This window comes from Rattus norvegicus, chromosome 13, assembly GCF_021556685.1.
Source record: "Rattus norvegicus strain SHRSP/BbbUtx chromosome 13, alternate assembly SHRSP_T2T, whole genome shotgun sequence".
Lineage (NCBI taxonomy): Eukaryota > Metazoa > Chordata > Mammalia > Rodentia > Muridae > Rattus > Rattus norvegicus.
In genome coordinates this window covers 109,032,379-109,059,838 of record NC_141546.1, presented here as the reverse complement: position 1 = coordinate 109,059,838, position 27,460 = coordinate 109,032,379, and the positions used below count along the sequence as shown (strand labels likewise).

At 38.3% G+C, this 27,460-nt stretch overlaps 1 long non-coding RNA gene across 7 annotated transcripts in view; it reads left to right on the top strand.

The window, feature by feature from the left end:
- LOC102550245 (uncharacterized) overlaps window positions 1-22,526 on the top strand; it is a 33,866-nt gene extending 11,340 nt beyond the window's left edge. For 3 of the 7 annotated variants that reach the window (XR_015636316.1, XR_015636315.1, XR_015636318.1), the window contains 2 exons: window positions 17,139-17,326; window positions 19,115-19,799. This is a non-coding gene — a long non-coding RNA (uncharacterized LOC102550245). Of the gene's footprint in view, window positions 1-12,070; window positions 13,825-17,138; window positions 17,327-19,114 lie in introns of those variants that run through there. The other 4 variants (XR_015636320.1, XR_015636317.1, XR_015636321.1 and 1 more) reach the window with 2 other exon arrangements.
- The last annotated feature ends 4,934 nt before the right edge of the window (window positions 22,527-27,460 follow it).

The following is a 27,460-nucleotide window of genomic DNA, read 5'->3' as shown; positions in this document are numbered from 1 at the left end:
TGTGTACCATAGTTATTGTATCTTATCACTCAAATGAGTTTTTCTTTTCATTTATTTACTTATTATTTATTTATTCATTCACTTTATAGCCCAATTGCAGTCTTCCTCCCTCTTCTCCCAGTCCCAACCTCACAAACACCCATCACTCCCTCCCCTTCTACTTAGAGAAGGGGACCCCTGGGGGGGGGTATCAACCTACTCTAGCATATCAAGTTGTAGCAGGATTAAGCACATCCTTTCCCACTAAGGGCACTAGGAGAAGGGGATTCACTGTCAGGCAACAGAGTCAGAGACAGCCCAGCTTTAATTGTTAGAGGACCTACGTGAAGACCAAGCTGCAAATCAGCTGCAAATGGGGTTGAGGAGTATGCTCTTTGGTTGGTGGTTTAGTTTCTATGAGTCCCTCCTCCCAGCCATGGGTCCACATTAGTTGAAACTGTAGGTTTTCATGTGGTGTCCTTGATCTCTTTGGCTCCCTCATTCCTATGACTCCCTCTTTTCCACAAGACTCCCCAGCTCTATCTGATGGTTTGTTGTGCAGCTCTGCATCTCTTTCCATTATCTGCTGGATGAAGCTTCTCAGAAGACAGTTATGCTAGGCTCCTGTCTGCGAGCATAGCAGAGTATCATTAGTAGTGTCAGGGGTTGGCTCTCTCTCATGGGATGGGTCTCAATTTGGGACAGTCATTAGTTGACTCAGTCTCTATTCCATGTCTTGTAGGCAGGACAAATTTTAGGTTGAAGGTTTTGTGGGTAAGTTGTTATCTCCCTCCCTCCATTGGAAGTCCTGCCTAGCTGCAGGAGGTGGCCACTTCAGTCTCCATATCACCAACTGCTAGGCTTCTCAGCTAGGGTAAGCCCATCAACTCCTAGGAGCCTCCCAGTTCTGGGTCTCTGGCTGATAACAGAGATAACCCACCCACCAATTTCCATTCTCTTTCTTGCCCTATCTCTTCCACACCCTTTCTCCCCAGACATGATCCTCACCCCCATTTTTATTTGTTTGTTTTTTGGCAGTGAAAGAGGACTTTGCTGATAAATATGCCAGAATGGCAAACACAAATGAGGACTGTCTCAGTTGTTTGAGCTACTGCCCCTTTGCTGGGCATCCATGTTCCTATCTGCATGAATGTCTCAGGAAGGTGACACGAGAAGGAACAGATTAAAAAGTACCAGAAATCAAGGCACCACAGAGTCCTGGAAACTAGCTCCAAGCTCCCTTGCATTCCCATGGGCCACAACCCTTCTGTATCAATCAAATGGAAGAAAGTTAATTATAGATCCAGAGAAATTAAGCTGCCGCAGGAGTGGGAAAGAAAGGAAGTTTCTCCGGAAGTTCCCTTGTTTGCTGAGTAGGAGAGTCTGGATAGAGAGATAAGCTCAGCCCCCAGAATCATAGCTGCTGCCTCTACCCTTCATTTTTTGAAGTTGAAAATTCAAGCTGTTGGTAAAACACGGACATGCCCTTTATCTACCTTTCATGGAAAACAATCTTAGCACCCCTCAGTTACCCACCCACAATCTTCAGAACTTATTTGAGTCATCAGGTCAGTGGCTGCAGATCAAGAAGCAAGGAAGGAGCAGCTGCTGTGTTAAGTCTATTTCTGGAGCTATATAAACAAGCAAGGCCATAGTCCTGTCCCTTCAGGAATGTAGTCTTGCAGGAAGCCACAGGACCAAGTGATGTGTGACAAGAGGGAGAAAAGATGCTTTGGGAAAACACTGTTCAAGAACCTCTTTTTAGAGCAATGAAGGCTTTTAGGACCTCCCTTTAAGGTAGTTGTCTATATTACCACATATCCCTAAGATTGTGAAGTTTTCTGAATATCAAATATTCATGAATATCATAGGTTAGACAATCCATTCCCTGCATTTGAATTCTAATTCTTCTCACTCACAAATTGCTTATTGTTCAACAAGTTTCCTCACCCTTTGAGATCTCTTAGTCTATAAAAGATGAACTTAATAGCATCTACTTCATAAAGCAGGACCTGAAAATGTAATATGTGAACAAGTCATCTGACACCATGCAGAAATGCAGATTTTGATCCCGTAGATGTGGTATGTAGCTCAAAGTTCTGCATGCCTCCTCAGGCAACGTTGATGCTGCTGGACTGGAGACCACACTTTGAACAGCAAGGTCATAGAACACAGAAATGCTTTTATTGTTAATTTGTTTTTCACACAGAAAGGGCACCATATAGATGCCACCACATAACCCATATCTCAGTCATTGAACCTCTGACATCAGGCCTTAAATGAAAGCATTTGAACATTGTTCCAGCTCCCAGTTATTCATGTCAGCCCAGACACTGATCAGGAAACCATATTTCCTGCTGGGCCATGACCCCTGACCCCTACATCATGAATGGTTGCAATGCTGCTTGCTTTGTGCCCCTGCTGTTGGGTCATTTGTTATTCAGCAATTAATAATCCAAACAGAAGCAACTATTGGCTGGGAAAATGGTGTTTTAAAATTAAAGTTTATACCGGAACTGTACTTACTTTCTATAAAGTCAGTTATTCATTAGGGCATTCCCCCCCCCCCCATTGTGTTTTTAAAAGTAAGCATCTTGTATTTTTACCAACATTTTTTCTTTAAATTTAAATTATGTGGTTAAGTATGATATCATTAGACGAGGAGGAGTGAATAGTAAAAAAAATCAGGCTTTGGAATCAGACTTGTTACATTCATTCTCCTCTGTTGCTGACAAAACCCATGACAAAAGCAACGCAAGGAAGAGAAGGTTTATTTGCGATTGTAGTTGAAGGGTCCAGTCTATCGTGGCAGGAAAGTCTTAGCAGGAAGATTGTGTGATCATATTGCATTTACAGTGAGGGAAGCAGAGGGGGAGGGGGGAGGGAGGGAGAGGGAGGGAGAGAGGGAGGGAGAGGGAGGGAGGGAGGGAGAGAGAGAGAGAGAGAGAGAGAGAGAGAGAGAGAGAGAGAGAGAGAGTAACCAGCTCTCTGTTTTCTTTGTACTCAGCCCTGGAGCTCAGTGTATGTCATGATGTGTTCAGTGTGTCTTCTCTCTTGAGCTGTAGTTCTCTGGAGATGTCCTTACCAACAAGCACAGAAGCATGTCTCCTACGTGTTTCCAAATCTGATCCAGTTGACAGTTGAGATTTGCAATCACATCTTTACCATTGCATCTTCAAAATTGATTACCTGTGTTTTCTCAGGCAACTGGGTTCACTTTTTCTACAACTTAATGTTTTGTTTTATTTGCTTGTGAGCCCAGCCTTTAACATCTGAGCCATCTCTCCAGCCCAGGCTTTTGTTGTATTAAGTGATATGATACTGCACAGAGATTGTGAGTTAAATTAAATAATTAATTATTAGACATAAGCAATAGCTGCTAGAATGATTTCCTGAGGAAAAAATTGCATTGGAAAATATGAGTCCATGAAAGAATGGAACCAGAGCAATCTATAGTGCATACACATGAAGGGTCTCGAAAGAGCTGCTCCTAAGTTAAGTCTTAAAATTCATAATAAATAACTAGGTTAGATACTCTCATACTTCCGAATTCAGATTTTTCCAAAATATTTTGGACATATATATGGAAAAATGTTTAAAACTCAATTTTCTAAAATTTGTGTTTAACTTTAAATGCTAAAATGTTAGTATCAATATCTATTCTAAAGGTATAGTAATTAATTAAGATAGTGAGTTTTGGAACACGAAGAGATAAACTAAAGAATGGGATAGAATAGAATTTAAAAACGCACCATGTATACTTCATCTTGTCTATTTGAAAGTGACAATTTAGTGGCTGTGATGAATGTGAAAGGGTCAGAGAGAAGTAAAGGGAACAAGAAGAGTTATCCAAATCACAGGACAACGCTGCTTCAAGAAGAAGGGAGAAATCAAATCAGTAGCACCAAACATAGCAAGTATTCATGATCTGATCAAATGCTTTGAATTAACTTTCAGTTAATGCTTTAGATGAGCTCTCCTAGCAAAGTGGACCAGAAGCCTTTTGTGGTTTGCAGTGATGAGCTAAAGAGAGTATACTTGGACTGGGCAAGGAATTGACAATAGGTACATGAGGGACAGAAGTTACTTATTTCTCTGTTAAAAATAGTAGAGCTTTCAGCATATTTATAAGACAAGAAGAAGGTGGAAGCAGAAAAAAAGGACACCTGCTAGAAATCCACACCAGTAGACACCAGGAACTATAAAAAAGAATAACATTATCACTAAAATCACTTTCTTATTTTCTTCTCTCTCTCTCTCTCTCTCTTGCTCTCTCTCGCTCTGTCTCTGTCTCTCTCTCTGTCTCTCTGATTTTCTCATTTATATATTTAAGGTAACCTTGGTTACTTAAAGATGTATTCTGAAGTATTTCAGGCATTTGTAAAAGGTGCTATAAAGAGTAATATAATAAATTTATTATATTACTGCACTAAGGTTAAGAAATGTAGCATATAAGGAGCAAGTAAAAGAAGACTTGTGTGGCAAGAACTTCAAGTTCCCAGAGAAAGAAATCGAAGAAGACCTCAGAACATGGAAAGATCAATCATGCTCACAGATCTGTAGAATTAACATAATGAAAATGGCCATCTTACCAAAATAAATCTACACATTCAATGCAATTCCCATCAAAATTCCAACCCAATTCTTCACAGACACAGAAAGATCAATTCTCAATTTCATATGGAAAAACAAAAATCCCAGTATAGTCAATACAATTCTGAACAATAAAAGGACTTCTGGGAGAATCACCATTCCTCATCTCAATCTGTAGTACAGAGCAATAGTGATTAAAATCTGCATGGTACTAGAACAGAGACAGACAGGTCGATAAATGGAATAGAACTGAAGACCCATAAATAAACACATACCCCTATAGACACTTGATCTTTGACAAAAAAGCCAAAACCATATGGAGGGGGAAAAGCATCTTCAACAATCATGCTGGTCTAATTGGTGGACTGTTTGTAGAAAAATGAAACTAGATTTATCTCCCTACATAAAGCTCAAGTCCAAGTGGATAAAGGACTTCAAAAACCAGACACACAGAATTTAATAGAAGAGAAAGTGGGAAATAGCCTCTAAAGCATTGGCACAGGGGAGATTTTCCTAAACAGAACATTAATGGCTCAGGCCCTAAGTTCAACAATTGAGAAATGAGACCTCTTAATACTGAAAAACTTCTATAAGGCAAAAGGCACTGTCAATAGGACAAAATGGCAACCTACAGATTGGGAAAAGATCTTCACTAACTAATCCTACATCTGATAAGGGCTAATATCTAAAATATATAAAGAACTCAAGAAGTTAGATTCCAAAAAACCAAATAACCCAATTTTAAAAATGGGGTACAGAGTTAAACAGACAATCCTCAACAGAGGAATCTCAAATGGTTGAAAAACACTTAAAGAAATGTTCAACATCCTTAGCATCAGGGAAAAATGCAAATCAAAATGACCATGAGATTACACCTTACACCAATCAGAATGACCAAGAACAAAAACTCAAGTGGCAGCACATGCTGGTGAGGGTGTGGAGAAGGGAGAACACTTCTCCAGTGCCGGTGGGATTGCAAACTGGTACAAATTGATACACTCTGAAATTAATCTGGCTATTCCTCAAAAAATTGGAAATAGCTCTACCTGAAGACCCAGCTATATTACTCCTGGGCATATACCCAAAAGATGTTCCACCATACCACAAGGACCTGTACTCCACTATGTTCACAGCAGCCTTATTCGTAATAGTCACAAACTGGAAACAACCCAGATATCCCTCAACTGAAGAATGGATACAGAAAATGTGGTTCATTTATACAATGGAACATTATTCAGTTATTAAGAATGAACACATCATGAATTTTGCAAGCAGGTGGATGTAACTAGAAAATATCATCCTTAGTGAGGTAACCCAGATCCAAATGTTCATGCATGGTATGATAAGTAGATATTAGCCAAAAGTGCTGAATACCATACCCCACAGGTCCTAAGGAGTTAAACAAGAAGGAAGGCCCAAAAGAGGATGCTTCAGTCCCACTTAGAATGAGGAACAAAATAATCACAGGGGGCAGAGGGATGGAAGGACCTGGGTGGGAGAGGGGAGGAGGAGGGCAGGATCAGGCATGGGGGCCGGGACGGGAGGGGGGGAAGGAGAGAAGCCCAGAAGGCCAAGAGAATGAATGGAAATATGCAGCTGCCAGGATTGGGGTGTAGGGGGAAACCTCTAGAAAATCCCAGAGACCTGGGATGTGAGAGGCTCCCAGGACTCAATGGGGGTAACTGTAGCCAAATTGCCCAATAGTGGAGAGATAGAACCTGAAGAGACCACCTCCAGTAGTTAGACAGTGCCCCCAGTAGAGGGATGGGGACGCTGACCCACCTTCAAAAATTTTGACCCAGAATTGTTTCTGTCTAAAAGAAAGCAGGGACAAAAATGAAGTAGACTGGAGGAAAGGCCTACCAGAGACTGGACCAACTTGGGATCCATCTCATGGATGGGCACCAAACTCTCACACTATTCCAGATGTGTTTGCAGACAGGAGCCTACATTGGAGAGTCTTTAGAGAGAGAGAATATGAGACTTCTGTTTTGTAGGATTTATTATAAATATGAAATAGAAATAAAAACAGAAAAGGAAAAAGAAATGTTTACCTCAGTTCCCTTCTTCATATAATCCATCTCTTTCTTTATCCAATTCTTTGGGCATATCTCTTCAAATTTCTAGATAAGGTGTCTGCATTTACTGATTTTTCTTTTTAATCATTATTCATAAATTCCCTTGGTTGACAGGTGAATTATGATTATTCTCCCTTTCTTGTATTTTTGAGTCCATTCTTCTTGCCCTACAAAATTAATTCCAGTAACTAAAATAAGTAGTTCATTTTTCATAGTCACATCTTAATGTAGACTTGGAACATTCAGATTGTTCACTTGGTATTCTATAGTTATATGAGCTCAACTAGTAGATTACCCAAGTAACTTTTTATTTCTTTGCTATTTCCTGAACTTTAAAAAGAATGTTTTCTGAAAATAGCCATGATTGGTTCAGTTTGGTGTTTGTTTGCTTTGTTTACTTTTTATGTATGTGAATGTTTGCCTAAATGTATGCATGTGTGTCATGAGCGTGCCTTGCATGGACAGAGAGTAGCAGAGGGCATCAGACACTCTAGAACTGGAGTTACCAATGGTTGTGAGCTACCGTGAGGGTGCTAGGGATCAACTCTGGTCCTCTGTAAAATGAGCTAGTGTTCTTTTTTAATTAATTTTTTTAGGGATTATAATATAATTGCATCATTTCTTCCTTCCCTCAATTGTATTCCCCTCCCCCACCTCCCACACACACACATTTTCTTCTCTTTCAAATTCATGGTCTCTTTTTCTTCTGTTGTTATACACTCTCAAGACATCAAAATACATAGTTATTCTACTAATAGTATCTTAGAGAAGCTGTTCTTTCTTGGTTCTCTCTTGAGGCAAGCCAAGGGGTAAGAGCATCTGCAGGAGAGGAGGCAAGACTTGGTCTTGTGAAATATTTAGGGTTGTCTTTTATACAATAAAATGTATCTTAAGTCTATCTTAAGTCTAAGTTACTTTGCGGTGGTAGCTGACCTGTCTTAGTTCCTCTGAGGCCAGAAACTTCCTTCTTTGGCATTTAACACCTCAAAGTAAAGCTGCAAGGATTAAATAAAAGGATTTATTGCTGGTGCCCCTTTTCCTGGTGAATCAGCTAGAAGACGCTCTGGCTAAGCTGGTTAACTCTTTGTGAACCAGAGAGGAAGGAAAGGAAAAGAATTAAAATGCTTTATATAGCCAAATATGCACTGACGCACATACATTCAAAAATTCATACACCCATACTCTGGTCGGACCCAACTGTCACAATCAACTCCAAAAATATTCATGCATCCTTACACATATAAACATATATCTACACACAAACATATAGATAAACAGACAAATACATTTAGATGGATGGATGGATGAGTGGTTGGAACTCACCAAGTCATATCATTCATCCAACAACTTTATTTCTTTTCTCTGGTCTTTTATACCTTCTTAGACAAAAAGTTCTTTAGAAAATCACCTCAGAGATAAAATGTTACATAGAATGGGAGTTACAGAAGGATGTTGATATTAACTTCAAAGCAGTGTTTCATTATAATATACTCATTAAAAGCTCAAATTAACAGTTTTTACATGCCCTTGCCTTGTCATAGTGCACACCTATAACTTTATCCTTGTACCTAAATGTTTTTCTTTGAATACAAAATTGTCCCATCTATTTCTTTTGTAGTATAGTTATGAAATCTCACTGTATTTTTTATTATGCAGCCTTTACTTACAATTATGAGTAGTGGGCACATTCTATTCTTGATTCTAACTTTATTACATCTTTCTAGCAACTAAGACCATCTCTAAAAACTTTCTTCGTAAAATTATGTGAATCAAACCGGGAATTCTGTAGAATTATTATCTATTTGTCTATATAGCATCACTATAAGATAGTACATCTTCATAGGTCTGTAAAAATATGCTCGAAAGGGTGGGTCAATATCTAGTGATCGTTATATATTTAATAATAACAGGAAAAGCATATTAATAGCAGTAATCTTTCCACAAATGAAACTTTCTCATCCTTGCCTAGAAAAGCAAATCCGTCATTTGTCTATAGCGGGACCATCTCAGGAAGATCACCTGCTAGTTTTTAGACTCTCCTAGATGACGCTTGACACAGGCTGCTCTGGTCTTCTCTGAGCCTGGTGCTACTCATACCCTTGGCTCTTTCAAATCCATTTAGGATGCTGCATTCTGCTCTCTTTGGTTGAATTCCCTGCTTCTCACCTTCTCTTTAATAGCTGACTTTAACTGTGAATAGCACAGCCTCCACGGCTTTCTGAGAAGTCCTGCACCACAGGCAATCACTGTAATAGCATATCTACTTAAAACGACCTTTATCTGCTCACAACTAGTTAAAACTTGTTGACTGGAATTGGATTAGCTTCAGAATTCTGATACTATTGCTTTAAGATCGCCCCAGGTCCTTGCTGCTGTTAGGGAGCCTTCTAGAGCTGCTCTAACCCTGACCTGTGCATGTTACACCTTTTCTCTCAGGAAACTTGTAGGATAATTTTGTTGTTGCTTAGTGTTTTAAGAATCCTTGATATGCCTTGTGTGGCTAAGGTCTCCTGTATAGCTGGGCTCTCAGGGGTTCTTTAGGAGGAAACTAGCTTGAATTACTTTGTTGTCTGAATGCCACACTTGCTAAACTATTTCTCACAGTTGTCTTTTCAATACTATTTTGTTTTCATATTTACTCTAGTCTGGGTAATTTTGGAAGCATTTATCGTGCTTTTTAATTTCTGATATTGTGGTTTAGCAGTCGTTCTGGAGCGCTTTTTATTTTATTTTCTGAATATTGTTTTTATCTTTGTCTTTATTTCAACACTTTTTTTCTCTGTTCGTTTAAAGGACACAGTATCTTTTAAAATTTTTATTTATTCTTCTCTCATACAATAATCCAGACCATAGCCTCCCCTCTCTCCAATCCTTCCCATCCTACTTCACCTCTACCCCAGATTCAAAGCTACTTTGTTTCCCTACAGAAAAGAGAAGAGCAGGCGTTCAGGGATGTAAACCGAACACAGCATAACAAGGTGCAATAAAGCTAGGCACGATCCTTCATATCAGAGCTGGAAGATGCAGCCCAGTAGGAGTGAAAGGGTCCCAAGAACAGGCAAAAGAGTCAGAGACACTCCCACCATTAGGAGTTTCATAAAAATGCCAATCCAAATAATCATAACATATATGAAGAGGATCTAGTACAGGCCCGTGTAAGCTATGCGATTGCCACTTAAGTCTCAGTGAGCTCCTATGAGTACTGCTTAGTTGATTCTGTGGGCTCTATTCTCCTGAAGTGCAAAGAATCTTATCTAAGTTTATGGATGGTGGTAGCATTTCAAAAACATTTTCTTTGCCTTCCTGAATGGTCTACATTTCCTTTAAGTTGTTATTTATTTATTTATTTATTTATTTACAACCCATTAGTTTTTGTCTTCATTTTTTAAAGACAGAGGCTTTCTGGTGTTCATGTTTGATAGTTACTGGGTTCTAAAGATCTGATAAAAAAAATCTGAAAGTCAAGGTTTGAGTTGTGGAAGAGATCTATTTGGTTATCCCCTGCCATTAGTCAGTCTCTCTCTCTCTGTCTCTCTCTCTCTCTCTCCACACACACACACACACACACACACACGCACGCACGCACGCACGCACGCACGCACGCACGCACGCACGCGCACACACGCGCGCGCGTGTGTGCGTGCGTGTGTGTATGTGCTATGCAGGTGTGTATTGTTGGGTATCATTTCTCAGGCATCATCTCCTCTTTGTTGAGGTAGGGTTTCTAATTAGCCATGTCAGTCACTGAGCCCCAGGGTTTTTAATATATCTGCCTACCCAGTCCTGAAATTAGAAATGTGCACCACCACAACTTAGGTTTTTTGATTTTGTATTTTGTTTGTTTTGTTATTGTTCTGACATGAGCCCTTGGCATGGAACACACGTCCTTGTACTTGTGTTTCAAGTACTTCACAAACCAAACCATTTCCCAAACCCAGTAGCCTTCTGTCTTCCTGTGCTTGTTCCAGAGGCTTCAGAACATTCTCTGTGCATTCTGGAGTTTTTCATCCAATGGCAGGCAGAAACTAGTAGAGAGGGAGGCTGGGAAGGCCTAGGTTCAGCTGGGTTCAGAGCAGGAACACTTCCTAAACATGGACAGGAGTGTGGCCATCCAGAGACATCCGCTTTACAACTTTCAGTACCTAAACCTTTGGTCACTTTGCTGCAGTTGGCAGAATCTGCCACCCAGGAGAAGCTGGATGAAGGAGGTGGTGAGGATTAACTGTTCTGAAGCTGACTTTCAACCAGTCCTTCCATTTTTAATTTAAGCTTTATCACCATTTTCTAGAGCTTTTCTCCTGATAGGAATTTTCAAGTGTGGAGAAATTATATCAAAATTTTGTTTAACTTTTCCTGCTGCCTAGGATGGTGATCTTCTAACCCTCTCCTTCTATTACATTTAGAATGAAGCATGGTTCTTTCTCATCTTGCTTCACTAAGTATCAGCTCTCAAGTTTTCCTCACAGGGCTTTCCAGAGAAGGAGACCATTGGGAAGATTCTTTTGGCAGCTGAGCATTGAGCACAGACTTATGAATCTGGTTTCTTGTTCCTTTAGGAATTTCTCTTATTTTCTTATAAGCTCAGTTTTACCAAAAGGGACACACACACACACAGACACACACACACAGACACACACAGACACACACACAGACACACACAGACACACAGACACACACACAGACACAGACACACACACCACACACACACACAGACACACACACCACACATACACACAGACACACACACAGACACACACACAGACACACACACAGACACACAGACACACACACACACACACACACACACACACACACACTCATAGCAGAACAGTTTAGGATCTCTCCGCCACCTACATTGCATATTAGAACTCTCCTAATTTACCTCTCAGCCAGCACTTCAGGCATCCTTTAATGTCCAGAACCTATTTATTCCTAAAAATGTTTTTAGTTTTGTAATTTCAGATTAGCTTGAGTATAAATTATTTCAAATAAAAATGCTTTTTAAATTTCTCAAATAATTTCCCCAATATTATTCATCAGTAATGTTTATAATAATCTATGAAGATTTAGGAAAGTTAAAAAATGTTTGAAATCCCACGGCACTGAAGAATTCATTGGTAAATAGTTGTGATTGCTACATGGGACCTTCTTGTTCAAAGTCTGCAGTAAGTCAGGACTACCTTCCTTCCTCTTCCTTCCTTCCTCTTCCTTCCTTCCTCTTCCTTCCTCTTCCTTCCTTCCTTCCTTACCTTCCTTTTTTTCTTTTCTTTTTTCTCTCAAAACCCATTTCCACTTTCACATTTCTTTGTTCTTTGTTGTGCTTTTAGGAACTTTGCCGGATCTCTTTGGTTCATGTACTTTTTTTTTGTACAGGTTTTTCTATTTCTGAGAAAACTTTTTTCTTTTTCTTTTTTTGCTAGGCATTGGGAAGATGTCAGCTATAACATAAGTTTAAACAATAGAATGAATAATGTGAGCAAGAAAGAATCCGTGTTATAGTTGGAACAACTGAAGATCAACTGCAGATCTCCCACTTGCCCAGACTTGTATTTACATCCTAAGTTTCACTGGCCCCAGCAGGAAGATGTCCTACAGCAGGATTTAAATAACACATACAGGGAAGTGCATGCAAGCCATTACAGGAAAAATTGGCATGTGAGACTTTATTAGTAAAGGCTGTTTGTGTATGTCTGTAGATCCACTGACTTTTCTCAAAAAGAAGTGAAAAAGGATTTTTGTTGTTATTAAGAAAAGGTAGAGAAACAAAATTCAAAGAGGGCAAATAGTTACTTTTATTTAATTTCTTATGTTTTGCATTCTGTTTGCCAGTTAGACAACAAATCTCCCTATGGAAATGACCTCATTTTATAATTCTCCTAATAAATGATGCTAGCTGCCTACATGGTGCCCAGCCCCAGGGCACAGAGCTCAGTGAAAGGAAGACCTAGTATGGAGGCTGTTGGTAAGCTTGCTGCCTGAAGCTTTGTTCCCTCCCAGTTTCCATGTCTGGGTGCAACAGTCTACAACTGTGTAAATGGCTTAGCTCTCCACCGTACTCTACCTCTCCAAACTAAAGTAACCTTTCCCAGACCATAGCCAACAAGACAAATTGACATTCTGATCATTTATGCTGATACCTCTGTGTAATTCTTAAAACACAAGCATAAAGTATTAGGTCCTTAGGACTCACATTGCTATGTGAAGAAATATAGACACAGGAAGGCAAATCAAGTATCTTTTTCTTATGAAACTTGAACCTTCATCCTTAGTCACTTCTTCATCAAAGGTCACATTTTTCCTTAAAAACAAAAACAAAAACAGACTTTTATTTTCTTAAGTGACATTTTCAATGGTACAAAGTCCTAGATTGTCATAGTTCCAGAACATCAGTTTCTTCTCTGCTTTCCTAAGAGCCTCTGGTAGCTCTAAGGACAAAAGTCTCCAGGCCTCTCTTACACTTAGTAGAGAAGGTTATTCAGTGTCACACCTGGCTTCTCTTAAACTTAGGGAAGACCATTCAGTCTCACATCTGGTTTCTCTGAATAGACTCTGGCAACATTTTAACTGGCTAGCTAGATGTCTAGAGGAAATCTGGCTTTAAGCTTCCAGAAGTGAGCTTCCTCTGATTTTCTTTTAGAGTTAAAAGAGGAAAGTCCAGGGAGACAATGGCAAGCAACAAACAAGGCCTGAAAAATACCTATAAGGAAAAACGAGCTCTCACTCCAGTTGGGTATCTAGTGGTTTCTCTAGCTAGCAACCCTTGGTGGCTTCTACACCAGTGTCCTGATAGAAATTCATATTAAACTCATATGTGTAATTGAAATTCTTTGTTATCTTTATTAGTGTGTATGAATTATGCATTTATTTGGTTTTACTTTAACATTGGTTATGGTTTTATTAAAACATGTTCATACATGTATACAATGTATTTTTATCATATTCATCTCATTATCTTCTTTTGTCCCATTCCTACTTCTGTTGACCTCCCTCTTCTGATCTAATTCCTCTTCTATCTTCATGTCTGTTAAATTAAACTTAATTTATTTTCCATTGACTTTCATTAGGATTCCTTATAGGATAAGTAAGAGGTTGTTGACAGGAACATGAACAATTTACCAGTACACAACTGAAGTAAATGTTTCTCTTAATTTAAAAATTTCTATTAGTCATATTTAAAAAAAAGAAAAAAGAACAAAGCTAATTAGTTTAAACCATGTATTTTATATAATGCAATGCATTCAAATATTTCTTCTAACATGTGTTGAATATAAAAATATTTAAGAATTTTAGATTTTCCCCTTCATGCTATGCATACTTTATATACTTTTAACCAGATATGATATATTCTTTTTAAAATTACATGTGTGTGTTCCTATGCACATGTTTGTGTGTACACAAAGTCAGATGAGTATATCTGATGCCTCCTAGCTGGAGTTACAGGCATTTGCAAGACACCGGGCTTGTTCTGTAGGTGCTGGGATCTGAACTTGGGTCCTCATGATTGTGCAACAAGCATTCTTAACCCTAAGCCACTTCTGCAGTTCAGATACTCAATTCTAAATGGAAAATGATTAAAGCATTTGATTTTATAAATTTACAGTGAAAAAAAATCACACATACACATGCTCTCTCTCTCTCTCTCTCACACACACACACACACACATGCACACACACAGGCACATGTACACACATAATCTCCCAAACATACTTAAAATTCTCTGTTAACTGAAATTATTCTTTAATATTTCCACTCAGATCTGGTCTTTCTTCCTCCACAATTCATGAGTTTTTGAAGGACTGGATCTCATGTAGACCAGGTTGACCTCAAGCTTGTTATGTAGCAGAGTACGGCCTTGAACTCCTAGTCTTTCTCCCTCAACCTCCTGAAGGCTGGGATTGCAAGTGTGTGCCATCACACCTGGCTCTGTCATTTTACTAGTAATCTCTTTGAGAAAGAAAAAGCTACTAGTTTCAAAACTATGTCTAACCAAGTTAAGTAAATTAGTTAACTCTGAACTTAAAACTTGAATTGATTGATTGATTGACTGATTGATTCTAGGAAATCCACTTGTTCTCAGTTGGCAATCTCTTCACATTTTCCTACAGTTACTTTTTAATGCAACTTACATAATGCTATCAACTACAATTGAAATGTTGTCATGTAAACAACAACTAAAATGACAGAGTGATTTAATCGATTGTCTTATAAAAAGTCTGCGTCTCAATCAAAAGTCTCAAATTTAATTAGCTAGATTGAAGGTAAGCTTTCAATTCCGTAAGGTTTCAAATTTGGCTCTTTCAGGTATAGTCTGACATCACAAATGAAAATATAAATCATACTGCCTTTTGGGGTCTTTATCTTATTTTGAAATATTCAACAAACTTCTCTTTATAAGAAAATCTTGTATTTAAGTAAATAGGCAGTAAATCCTTATAAAGCTCTTTCATGACTCAATACAAGAACATTAGCAAAGAAGTCAAGAAGCTATTAAATTCATTGTCTTCTACTTCTTTCAAATGACTCATTGCTTTTGCATGTATACAATGAATGATTTAACAACAGTATTCAGGGCACACTTCATGGAGTGCTTCGACAAAGAGCATAAATATTTTTAAAATGTATCATAGAGTGGAACAAAGAAGTAAAGGAAACATTAGTCTGCCTTTGAAAATTCCAATAAATCTGATTTTGACTAACCTTAGTGGGAAAAGTATTTGCTTAATGTTTAGTATCTCTCTAAACTTCTTTGACAGATGTAGAATGTTTAAAATAATTGTGGAATGAGTTTGATAGTGAATAAGCAACATTTTTTGGTAAATTAACCATTCTTTGGATTGAAGCACATTTAAAGTACTTATAGGACAGCATATTTTTTATCTTCTGATTTATCTAAATTTAAAACAAAAACACAAAACAAAACAGAAAACCGAAGCTCACATTGGGGAAAAAGATAAAAGAAAGCTGGAGTTTTTAATCAACAGATCTTACATTCTTTCTTCTTGAGTAGGCATGTACAGACGTGTGTGTCTGCACGCATGTACCTACACATATGTGCACATGCATGTAAACGCTAAAGGAACTCAGAAGTTATTCCTCAGGTGCTATCTATATCTTAAAGTTTCCTTTAGCATATTTCCATCTAAGAATGTATATGTATCTTTTATGTACATGTGTAAAGCAAAGCACTTTAACATCTGGCCAATGACACAAGCTTGGTTCTTGTTAAAACTCTTACATTTTTAAATTAACAAAAAGGTTCTTGGGGATGGAGAACACTTAAAGGACCCACATTTAGTTCCCAGAATCCACATGGTGGAACATAACCATCTGTAACTACAGTTCCAGGGGCTCTGATGTTTCCTTCTGACTTCTGTAGGCATTGGATATAAACATGGTACACATACATGAATCAGGCAAAACATACACATAAAATATTTTAAAAATTAAGTTTTTACATTTTCCTTAAATATACAATTTTACTGAGAGGAGCTGAAAGTTTCTCTTAATGAAATCCACACAATAATTATCTGTCTCATTTATTCTACTTCCAGCAAATTACAGCAGCTATCCATTGTAGAATTTGCAGCATATCACTGATCTTTTCTTTCATTTTTACTTCTGTGAACACGGAGTATGCATATATGGAGGAGAGAAGAAACCTGGCTGCTGTTTCACAGGTGCCCCCTTCTTGTTTAGTAAGACACCCTGGGTCTCTGCAGGGACAGTAGGAGATAATCAGGGACTCAGGAACCTACCTGACTCTACTACTCCAGAGCTGAAATTGCAAGTGTTTAATATTCTATCATGTCTGGTTTTTCCTTTACTTACTTTTAATATGGGTTTGGGGGCTTAAATTCAGATCTCCTTGCCTATAAGTATAAGACAAGCATTTTACCAAACATGCTATCACAGGATTATTAGCTGTACCTATGCAATTCTTCATCAGTTGTGTATTTTGGTTTCAGACTTAAAACTTCCCATGTTTACATTTAACTTAAAAATCATTGTGTTATGATTAAAATAATGTTTTTCATTATTATTATTACCAGTTATAGATGTCACTGCAGCTTGTAATATCTGACTAAAATATCAAGGATACAATATAATGTTATACAGTTAAAAAAAACCATCAAATATTTTAAGTCAATCAGTATGTAGACACAAACTAAATAAGTGGTCTATATGTAACACTAAAAATAGCACACCCCCCACAACACACACACACACACACACACACACACACACACACACACATCCTGAGTACACCGAAAACCATACATAACAAATATTAAGCAACATACATGTCCTGCCAAAACATTTTGCACGGTTTCAGTGTTTACTAGCTTTCTTGTTGTCACTGAAACAAGCGCTCACTTTACAGTCTCAAACTGGTCTTCACCTCTCCCCCTTTCTCCCCCTTTCTCCCCCTTCAGCATCCCAAGTGCTGGAATTGCACTGTGTGCCCTCATTCTCAGTTATTGCTTCAGTTTTTACAGTTAAAAGCAGGAATGCGGCACCACAACAGTTCTAGCCACATTCCAAGTGCCTCAAAGCAGGATGTAGCCAGTAGCATCATATTATACTATGCAGCCTCTGATGGTGTGTGCGTTAGCTGGACCTGATCATCTCCCAGTTCCATCGAAAAACCGGGATTGAAAAGCGTTCAGTTCATTAGGTAAATATTTTTCTTTTTAAAAGCATTATTGATATTATAATTTACAACATTTCTCCTTTCCCCTTCCTCATCCAAACATTCCCATACACCCTCCCTGCTCTCCTTCAAATTTATTGTCTCACTTTTTCTTTTTAACCAATTGTTTATTATAATATACATTTATTCCTGAATATAACCTGTCTGGTCCATATAATGTTACCTCTATGTATGTTTTCAGGGATGACTGTTTGGCGCTGTACAACAAATTGGTGTTCTCCTCCCTGGGGAAAGCTCCTCTCCCATTCCCAGTTTTCCTCAGTTGCCTATAGTTCTTCATGTAGGGTTGAGGCCTATGCATCTAATTTTCTTCATCTAATTTTAAATGAATACTTTTAAACACACACGAACAGATGTTTGAAAATATAGCTAGCCTATAATTGATGGTGACTCTTCTAAATAAGGATTCAATAAGTGAAATATAAACTAAACATTAAAATATATTAACCTTCAGAAATTTTTCTTCCATATACTTCATGTTTTTGTTTACTGCATAGTATATTAAGTAAGAGTTCCAAGTAAATCATTAGTTAAGCACCTCTTGGACTCTGATAAGCCACATGCCTGCTTGACTTCTCTTTGTCATCTGATTATGGGTAATTTTGAGTCAAAAGAGGGTGTTTTTGTTTTCTTGAGCTGCTGCTGCTAAAGATGGTTGCAGGGCCAAGGGTAAGCAACGACTGAGGGTTGAGGTTAGACATTCAAGATGGCAGAGGCTCCGACTTCTGTTTCTTTCCAGAGTCATGATTATGTCCTGTGGCTTTCTGGGTGGAGAGTGCTCACAAGTCCAGTTATCTTTACAGATTGCTGCCTTCTCTGGAACCACATGTTCAGGGAATGTTGGATATCATGGAGGGCCTCACTCGGTGGGCTGAAGAGGAACTCTAATGTAGTAGTTAATCTGGAAGATAGAGAAATTTCCTTTCCCTAGGCAGTTCTTTGTGTTTCTTGTCAGGACAAGGGCTGTGTGCCCTCACTTCTTTGACCCCATGATTTACCGAACGTTGAGCCACTTCCACAATCACAGCTGCTCTACCCTGGACAGATGAAGCTGTTAAAGATTACCACATGGCCAGGTATAGAGGTTCTTAGGAGGCAGAGGGAAGAAGACTACAAGCTAGAGGACAGCTGGTTCTACATAGTGACTTTGTCTCAAAACATAACAAAATAACCATGAAAAATTGCCATGACCTAGATAACTACAATTTGAGTAAAGAAATCTCTATAGAAAGAAAAATTAATAGGTTTTCCTTTTCAAAATTTGCTTCCATTCTCACTTTATTGTATGTAAGTTTACTGTTCAACTCTAGTATGTGAATATTAATCACACCAAGGTCTTTCTGTGATAAATAAGAAAGGGGGAGTTAAAAGAATGAACACCAATGTTTACTGGGAGCTTACTACCCCTGGGAATGTCAAGAATCGCTAAAGTATTAGTTGAGATGTTTTTTGAGATGATGAATCTGAAGCTAAAAGAATACAAGTAACTTGCTCAGGATATAAAATTTGTCAAAGGACATTGGTATTCAAGCCAACTTTCAGGCTTTGGGATTAAGGACCTTCTGCCAACCTTTACCCCACCTAGATGTGTGTGTGTCTAACAGAGCATATCTTATTTTTTCTTTTGTGTAACTCTTTGGAACAGACCTTATTTATGCACAGTGTTGTTGACTCATGTTTGTTTCTAAGACTGGTGCACTTAACGCTTGTTGGTATTGTTTAATTAAATGAAATAATTTTTTTTATTTACAGCTTGAAGGTTGTGCTGCTTCCTGCTCTAGAAGGGCTAACGGAAAATACAGCAAGAGATAATTAACCGTGAAGTTCTTCAATCTGTATGGGAGGGTGCAGCAAGGAAAGTCAATGAAGAGTTAATGGAGTGGCACAGACACACAGTGACAAACTGAATATAAACTTTTTGGAAGTCTAGACAAAAGTGTAAGATGTTGGACTGCATAGGTTCCATTTTCTGACGACCAGAGGATAAAATTCCTCTCAAACAGGAACTGATTACACGTGTTATAAAATGAAAATTGAAAAACAATATGGAAAACATCTCACTCTGGCTTTATTAGACACAGAAGAGTCATTTAGACACTGGGTTGTCATATTATTCTTAAATAAGAGCAGCTGCCCATACATATTGACCTGATAGTTGTTAAATCCTTTCCACAAGGCTGAAGAGACAGAGCGTCACACTTCCTCCAAAGCCTGACATTACATGATTGGAGCCCAGAGAATGAAAACTGGCATTTATGTGCTTCAACTCTCAAATACCAGATGTTGAAAAATTCATCAGGCACATGTTTAGTATCTATAAAAATAATGAGAAAGTCTCTAAACAATACAGAATTTTTCTGAGCTGTTTGTCCAAATGAGAGCTACATACTTTTAATATAGGATAGGTAAAAATAAACATATCATTGAAATTTTAAAACCTGGATTTGTCATCTTGTGCAGACAGTCTGACAACTTTCAACTTCCAATGAGATTTGAAACTCACTGGTCAGGAGGGGCAGCAGCACAAAGAATAATGGATTGGGCTGTGCCTATAAGTTTATGAAGGCAATATCACTGTTTATCTCCATTCTGCAGGAAAGAAAACTGAGGCACAGGGAAATTAGATCCTAACTGCTCTGAGTACCAAGTCTTCTCTTCTCCAAGAACAATACTGGTCCCTGAAAAATCTGTAAACTGCTCCAACCTACAGGATAAAACTATTCCTCAAATGCATGTGACCATTTAGGCATATCTTCCAATTGCTATTGCCTGCCATTTTTTCTAAAAGAAAATTTGTTGGATGCCAAAATAAGTAATGTTTAAAAAAAAAAAGAAACTTAAATAGCAGAATGATTCCCCGTAGCTAGCTGAAGTTGGGTGTGGTGGTTCACATCTGTAACTTCAGCACTTGGGAGGCTAAGCCAAGAGTTCAGAGAGTGGGAGGCCAGCCTGGAATACATAGTAAGATCCTGTCACAAAACCAGAGCAAAGAAGTAAGTTAAAAAGAAGTTTCATTCTTCTTTTGCCCTGCTAGACACCTGGAGAGTGGAACTGCTATCACAGGGCTATTCCCTCGTAGAGCTAAAGAAACAGGCGGTGCTCTGCTCCGTCAAATGATGTCGACTTAAGCAGGCATTCATGATGATTTTATACCGTGGAGAAAAATCTATTTTTTTATTTTTGCAATCAAGAAAAATAAGTATGTATAAGTTTATACATAGTTAAACACACACACACACACACACACGCACACATGCAAAATATAGGTTGTCACAGTATTTAGTTTCAAACATGATGTTTTTAATTTTGATTTTTATATTATTTATTTATTTTTGGTTTTTCAAGACTTTTTTTTTCCTGTGAAATCCTGGCTGACCTGGAACTCACTATGTAGATCAGTGTAGTCTCAAACTTACAGAGACCCATCCGCCTCTGTCTCCTAAGTATTGAGATTAAAGATATGCACCACCACCACCTGGTTTCAAACATGAGTTTAAAAATTAATTTTATAAGCATATAACATGATTTTACTGCCTTATAATCTGAATGCTATAAAGAACATATACATACACTGATAAGACTCAACTGAAAATGAATTATTGTAGTGACCAAATATTTTATTTGTTATTAGTGCGTATTGATTGTATCAGATATCTGAGTTCATTGTGACATCTCTATTCATGTATATACCATATTTTGATCAACTTAACATGCACAACACCACTTAGCTCTTACCTTGCTTTCCCTCCAGATCTTCTTTTCTATCAGTCTCTACTTTGATATTATTCCTATCTCCAAGGAGTCTACAGATGAGGAAAAAAATGTGATACTTTATTTTCTGAGTCAAGGTAATTTGGATGATGATTTCTAGTTCTGCCCATTTTCCTGCAAATGACATAATTTTTATGCAATTTATGGTTAATCACATTTTGATACACACACACACACACACACACACACACACACACACACACACACACACCACATTTAATCTAGTCATTTATTGATGGAGATCTAGGCTGACTCCATATCTTGACTAGTACAACTAACTTACAATCCATGCAGTTTCTCTTTTCCCCACATCCTCATCAGTATTTGTTATTTTTTTCTAAGAGACAGCCATTCTGACAGGTGGGTAGAAATTTCAGTGTTGTTTGGATTTGTGTTTTCCAGTTCACTGTTCACTTCCTAACTAGATTACTTGTTCCTGGTGCTCAATTTTTTTTTTAGTTCTTTCTAGATTCTTTATTAGAGCTACATTCCATACAAAGCACTTTCGTGGATGTGTTTGCATATGTATGTTTTTTTATGTTTTATTTTTGCATGTGTATATTTTTATAGGTGTATGTCCATGTGTGTTAGAAACTAGAGGTGAACTTTTGGGGCCATTACTAAACAGCCATACACATTGTTTTCTGAGTCACTGGGAGTTTTTCACTGGGACCTAGATCTTGGGGATTTTTTGAGCACCAGAGATCTTCCTGTCTCCAGTGCTAAGATTATAGATGTGTGCTACCTACCACATCCAGCTTTTTAAATAAGGGTTCTATGGATTGAACTCAGGTCCTCAATCTTGCTTGGCAAGCACTTTACTGACTGATCCAACTTCCTAGCCCACAAAGTACTTCTTGATACTAACAATAGGACTAGAAAAGGGCATGTACGTGGAGAGTGAAAAGTCTGGACAGAGGAGCTTTGTGGTTTGGGAGTACTGGTGAAGCCAGTGATGACAGGAATTTTAAATCATTCAGGCTGTGACACTATCAATATAAGCAGGAAGAACCGTGCTTGCAGCTAGAGTGGCGGTGAGACACAACTTTAATTCCAGCACTCAGAAGGCAGAGCCAGGCAGATCTCTGAATCTGAAGCCAGACTGGTCTACAGAGTGAATTCCAGGACACAGAGAGCCTGGAGAAACTGGGTCTCAAAAAAATAAAAGATAAAAGAAAAGAAGAGGAGGAGGAAGAGGAAGAGAAAGGAGGGGGGAGAAAAGAGGAAGAAGATGAAGAAAAACAACAACAACATCAACCACCACCACCATCACCACCATAACCACCACTACCATGCTGGTTCAAAGGGCAGTATGGGAACAAACGTAGTCATCTTAATAGTGGAGGCTTGAGAGCACCAATGGTTTTAATAAACAATTTTCCTCCTTCCTTTATTTGGGACATGCGCTACCACTTGCTATTTCTCATTGATACTGACATATGTCAAGGGAACTTTAACCATATGATAAAGATCTGAGAGAGATTTCAAAAACTTGATAGGATCTGTTACCACCTTTCAAAATTAACTTCTATATGTAGAACCAGTGCTAGACTGTCCATCCATCTCTATTCTTCTATCTAGTCAAGCTCCTTAATCTATGTAATCAGCCTGTGTTTCTGAGCCAAGCACTGCAGGAACTATGTTGGGGACTTGGAGTAAGGTGGTGAATAATTCAAGTAGGGACAGCTTTATTAGAGAGACACAAGAACATGGATTAAAGGGGAAAGCATTACACAAAGTCATTATAGAAACAGCTAACTCAGTCATGGTGAGTCAGGAAACTTTCCTAGCTAGGTGTTGACCAGGTGGTGACTGGAAACATTGGAGGGAAAAACAGAAAAAAGAAACTTTTCAGGAGGAGCTGGGAGTATCTCAGCACTGAGTGAAGTAGGGAGATACAGTGAGAGTCAGGAGTATAGATAGGCAGGCTGGATCATGACATACTGTGTGAGTTTTATTCAGGAGTTTCAACTTGACTCTAAGCGTCATGTGGTTCTATCCCATGAAGGGCTGACTACAAAGATCTTTCCCTGAGGTGGGAAGAATAAAGTGGGCTTGAATCCCAGCTTCAATGACTGCTTTGTTGCCTTCAATCTGCAATCAATTTGGCTTATACTTCAACTGAGAAAATCTTGAGAATTCAGACTTTACTCCAGAACCGGTCAGCCAGACCTCTGTCCCTGGTTCTATATTCCTCTATTATGTTAGCAGTGCTCCCCACGGAATACTGGCTGATCTATCATAGCCTTTTATGGTTCCCCATGACATCCCTTCACACCTGGGATTATCTCCATTCCTCGGAGAGAGAAAATAAGGCTCATAAAAACCTGAGCACCTTCTTCCAGACAGCACAAGAATGGCAGAGTGAAGGTTTGAACCCAGAAGTGACTGGAAAGTCTCATAAATTAATTTATCTCTCTTATATGGGTGTTGCCTCTCTAATGTTTGAAAGACCGAGTTATAGGTGGCTTTGTAGGAAAAATGAATCTTAATAGTTTAAAGCATGCCATTTAAAACATTTTAATTGTTATGCAACTGTCACCACCACCTATTTTCAAAACTCTAAATATCCTAAACAGAACATTGTTACCCCTTTGGGCAGTGACTCCTCATTTCCCACTTCTCTCTGAAGCCAATGGCTGCCTCTATTTCCTCTCTTTGTGAGTTTGCCTGATCTAGATATTTTACATAATGAAATAGTATGTTATCTGTCCTTTTTAAAAGTCTGATTTACTCTACATAATATGTCAGGTTTCACTTATACAGTAGCATGTATCTGAATTTCACTCCTTATATGATATATTTTGTTTATTCACTCATCAGTAATAGACACGGGTTTTCCCTCAACCTTTTTCTCTTGCTGTTATAAATAATGCTGTAATGAACATTGATATAATACTGGGTCCTGCTTACAATGCTTTTATGTATCTATCTCACAGAATTGCTGGATTGTGTGATGGTGTGTGTATGTGCATGTGTGCATGTGTGTGTGCGTGTGCGTGTGCGTGTGTGTGTGTGTGTGTGTGTGTGCATGTGTTGTGGTGCACTGTATTTCAGGTGAGTCTTCTTATGTTCAGGATGGTGTGGAATTTCTAGGTTTGGGCAGTTCTGTTTCCTGTTCTCTCAAGCAGTTAAGCAGTTGATATGTGCTACTGTAGCTATGTTTAGTTTTTTGAGGAGCCTCAAATTATACTTCTATAATTGTGAAAACACAAGTCTTTTAGGACAGAAAGGTTGTTGGAAGGTTGGCTCTCTTTATTAGGTAACGGTGAGTAGAAAAAAGTTACCAGTTTGAGCATTGGCGATATATGTCAGCTATTTTTCAATGTGACATTCCATCTAACTCTTCCAAAGCCTTGTGAAGTGTTTACTATCTTAGTTTTACAGAGGAAGAAACTGAGAACATGCCCAGCCCTCACCAGTGACATGGCAGACTCTATCTTAAGACTCCAATGGAGGTGTGTGGTCAGGTAGCTTTACTTGCTAAAGTTAGTTTTTAGTTTTGTACAGATTGTATAGAGGTTGTCCTGCATTTGCAAAAGCTTGTCATTACTTCTTTAAATATGTTTTCTATTTTACCGCATGTACATATTCATTACCTGGGTTTACATTCTAACATGCATGTTTGTTGTGAACAGTAGAACAGGTAGGGAAAAAATGTTTTGTTTTTGTTGGACAGATAGAGTATCATGCTGATTTTCCTTTCCCAACTGTCTTCCAAAATCTTTCCCTGTTTTGCAACTATAATGAGATTTATAATGAACATTCTCCAACCAGGAGGCTGTTAATACTTGGAGGAACTCATCTGCTTTCCTTTGTCCTTCATGGGTGTGCTTATCACTCATCTCTTGTCTGTTTTTTTTTTCTTTCATAGATTGAATTTCGTAATGCGGGCTCCACCATGCCTGCAGCCTGTTTTTCCAATACGCTTTCCTGTTTAAGACCTGTCACACACCATTATTTAAGCAGAGGCATATTCCATCTTCAGCCAAGGATAACATTTCCAGGACTTCTGCTTCTCCTTTGCTTCATGGGTGTTTGGTTTCATTCATTTGTTCACTCTCTTTAATGTCCCTTTTACACATGCATTGTGCTGTAGCTTTCTTTTTCCCTTCCACATTCTAAGCAATTTACTTGATCATTTGGGATGATATGGCATTCTAATTTTTTTCATTTAGACTTTTACATTTTGTTCTTGGCAATGTTGAGAACTAGTCTATCATGGTTTTTCATCTGCCCCTTTCCCTTGAGAACTGAAAGTGCACTGAACAGGAGATATCACCCTTACAGCTTATCTCAGATGCTTTCTCTGAGAGGCATTTTACCTTTCTGTAGGAGTCTAGATGCCCTAGTCTAGATTTTGCTTCTGTGGATTTATCTGGTTGCCCTAAGTGACCTGCTAGGTTTTTTTTTTGGGGGGGGTTAGCTAGCATTTTTGACCAGCATGAATTTCAGAAAGAACATTGAGTTTGTTGTCTAACATGAGTTTTACTTAAAGTGCAGTGAATATGCATTGTTGTTTCTATTTGTATATGAAGAACTGAGGTATAAAAAAGTGTGAGTTTTATCTCTGTTTCTCTTCAGATAAGGGTAGGTCTCCCATAGATATCAACCACAGTATATAAAGTTGCAGTAAGACTAGGCACTTCCCCTTGTATTAAGGCTAGATGAGGCAACCCAGTAGAAGGAAAGGATCCCCAAAATAAGCAAAAGAATCAGAAACAGCTCTTGATCACTGTTAGGAATTCCACAAGAAGACTAAGCTAAAGGGGAGGTAGGAGAGAGGGGAAACTGAGATAGAGATGTAAAAAGAAAGAGAATAAATGTATTTACACAAATAAAATAAAATAAAAATCTAAAAGGAAGAAAGTGATTTCCCTAGTTAAACAAACTAAGCTACAGGGTATAGACTTTTAACTTTTATGTATATATACATGTACGTATATTGTACTGTTCTTATTGAGATAAGAGCATATTATATAGCCTTGAATTTCATGACCCTTCTGCCTCAGACTTCTGAGCTCAGATGTTACAATATACACCATCATGTCCAGCCATTTTTCTAATATTTTATCAATAGTAATGTATAGCCAAACTATTTATGGCTTCTAGTAATTATATTTTGATTTAAAATATTTATAAATAAACTAGTGAGAAAGAAAAAGAAACAAATATGTGAGAGAAACAAAGTGTATATAAGATGAAAATGCATGGATTTCTAGTCCCAAGTCTGAGCTGTGCCATTTGTCTCCTAGTGCTGCATAAGAAATCAGCACAGATATGGCAGGTTAAACAGGACATTCATTTTATTTTATTTTTTGTGCAATAGGCCAGACAGGCCAGAATGTGCTTTTGCTCCCCACTCAGAGCATGTATTAAAGCTGAAGATTAGATGTTGACCGGTTTTCCTCCTCTCTGTAAGTGTAGGGATACTTCTTCTAACTCATGCTTGTTAGCACAATTCAGTTTCTTGTGGTTGTAGGACTGAAATCCTCACTTCCTTGCTGGTGTTATTGGAAGGCGGCTATCAGGTCCTTTAAACTATACTACTCTTTTGCTATGTGCTCTTCTATCTTCAGGAGTAGGACCTCAAATACTCAAGTTTCAAGCTGCTTAGATCCCTTTCTCTGACCAGAAAAAAATCCTTTTGCATTTTTCCTTGCTGTTTGCTACATTGATCAAAAAGTGAAGCATAAAAGTGAAGCACATGAAAGAGTCTATGCTAGGTCATTTTGAGATTTAGTTTGCCAATGCAATTAGTTTAAATCTCTTCACTTTAGCTTTAGGCAGACAGCAAAAGACAGCTAAATTCTCTACAAAAATATCAAAAGAACAGTCTCGAGACCATATACTAAAATCCTCCTCTGAAACCTGTTGATCCAGATCCTCCTACCCTCAGTTCAGATCATCCTCAGTACCACTGTCTTCCAAGCTTTTACTAGTATGGCCTATTAAGACTCACTTAGAACATTCCACTGCTTTCCAAAGTTCCCAAACCCACATTCCTCTAAACAAAAGCATGGCCAGACCTATCACAGCAATACCACACAGAGTTCCTGGTACCAACTTCTGTTTTAGTTATGGTTTTATGACTGTGAAGAGACACCATGACCAAGGCAGCTCTTATAAAAGAAAACATTTCATTGGCACCGGCTTAGAGTTTCAGAGGGTTAGTTCATTATCAACATGGCAGGAACTATGGCAGCCAGAAGGCAGACATGGTACCAGAGAAGGAACTTAGAATTCTATATCTTGATCCAAAGGTAACCATAAGGAGGCTGTCTTCTGCAGGCAGCCAGGGGAAGACTCTAATTTCACACTTGGCAG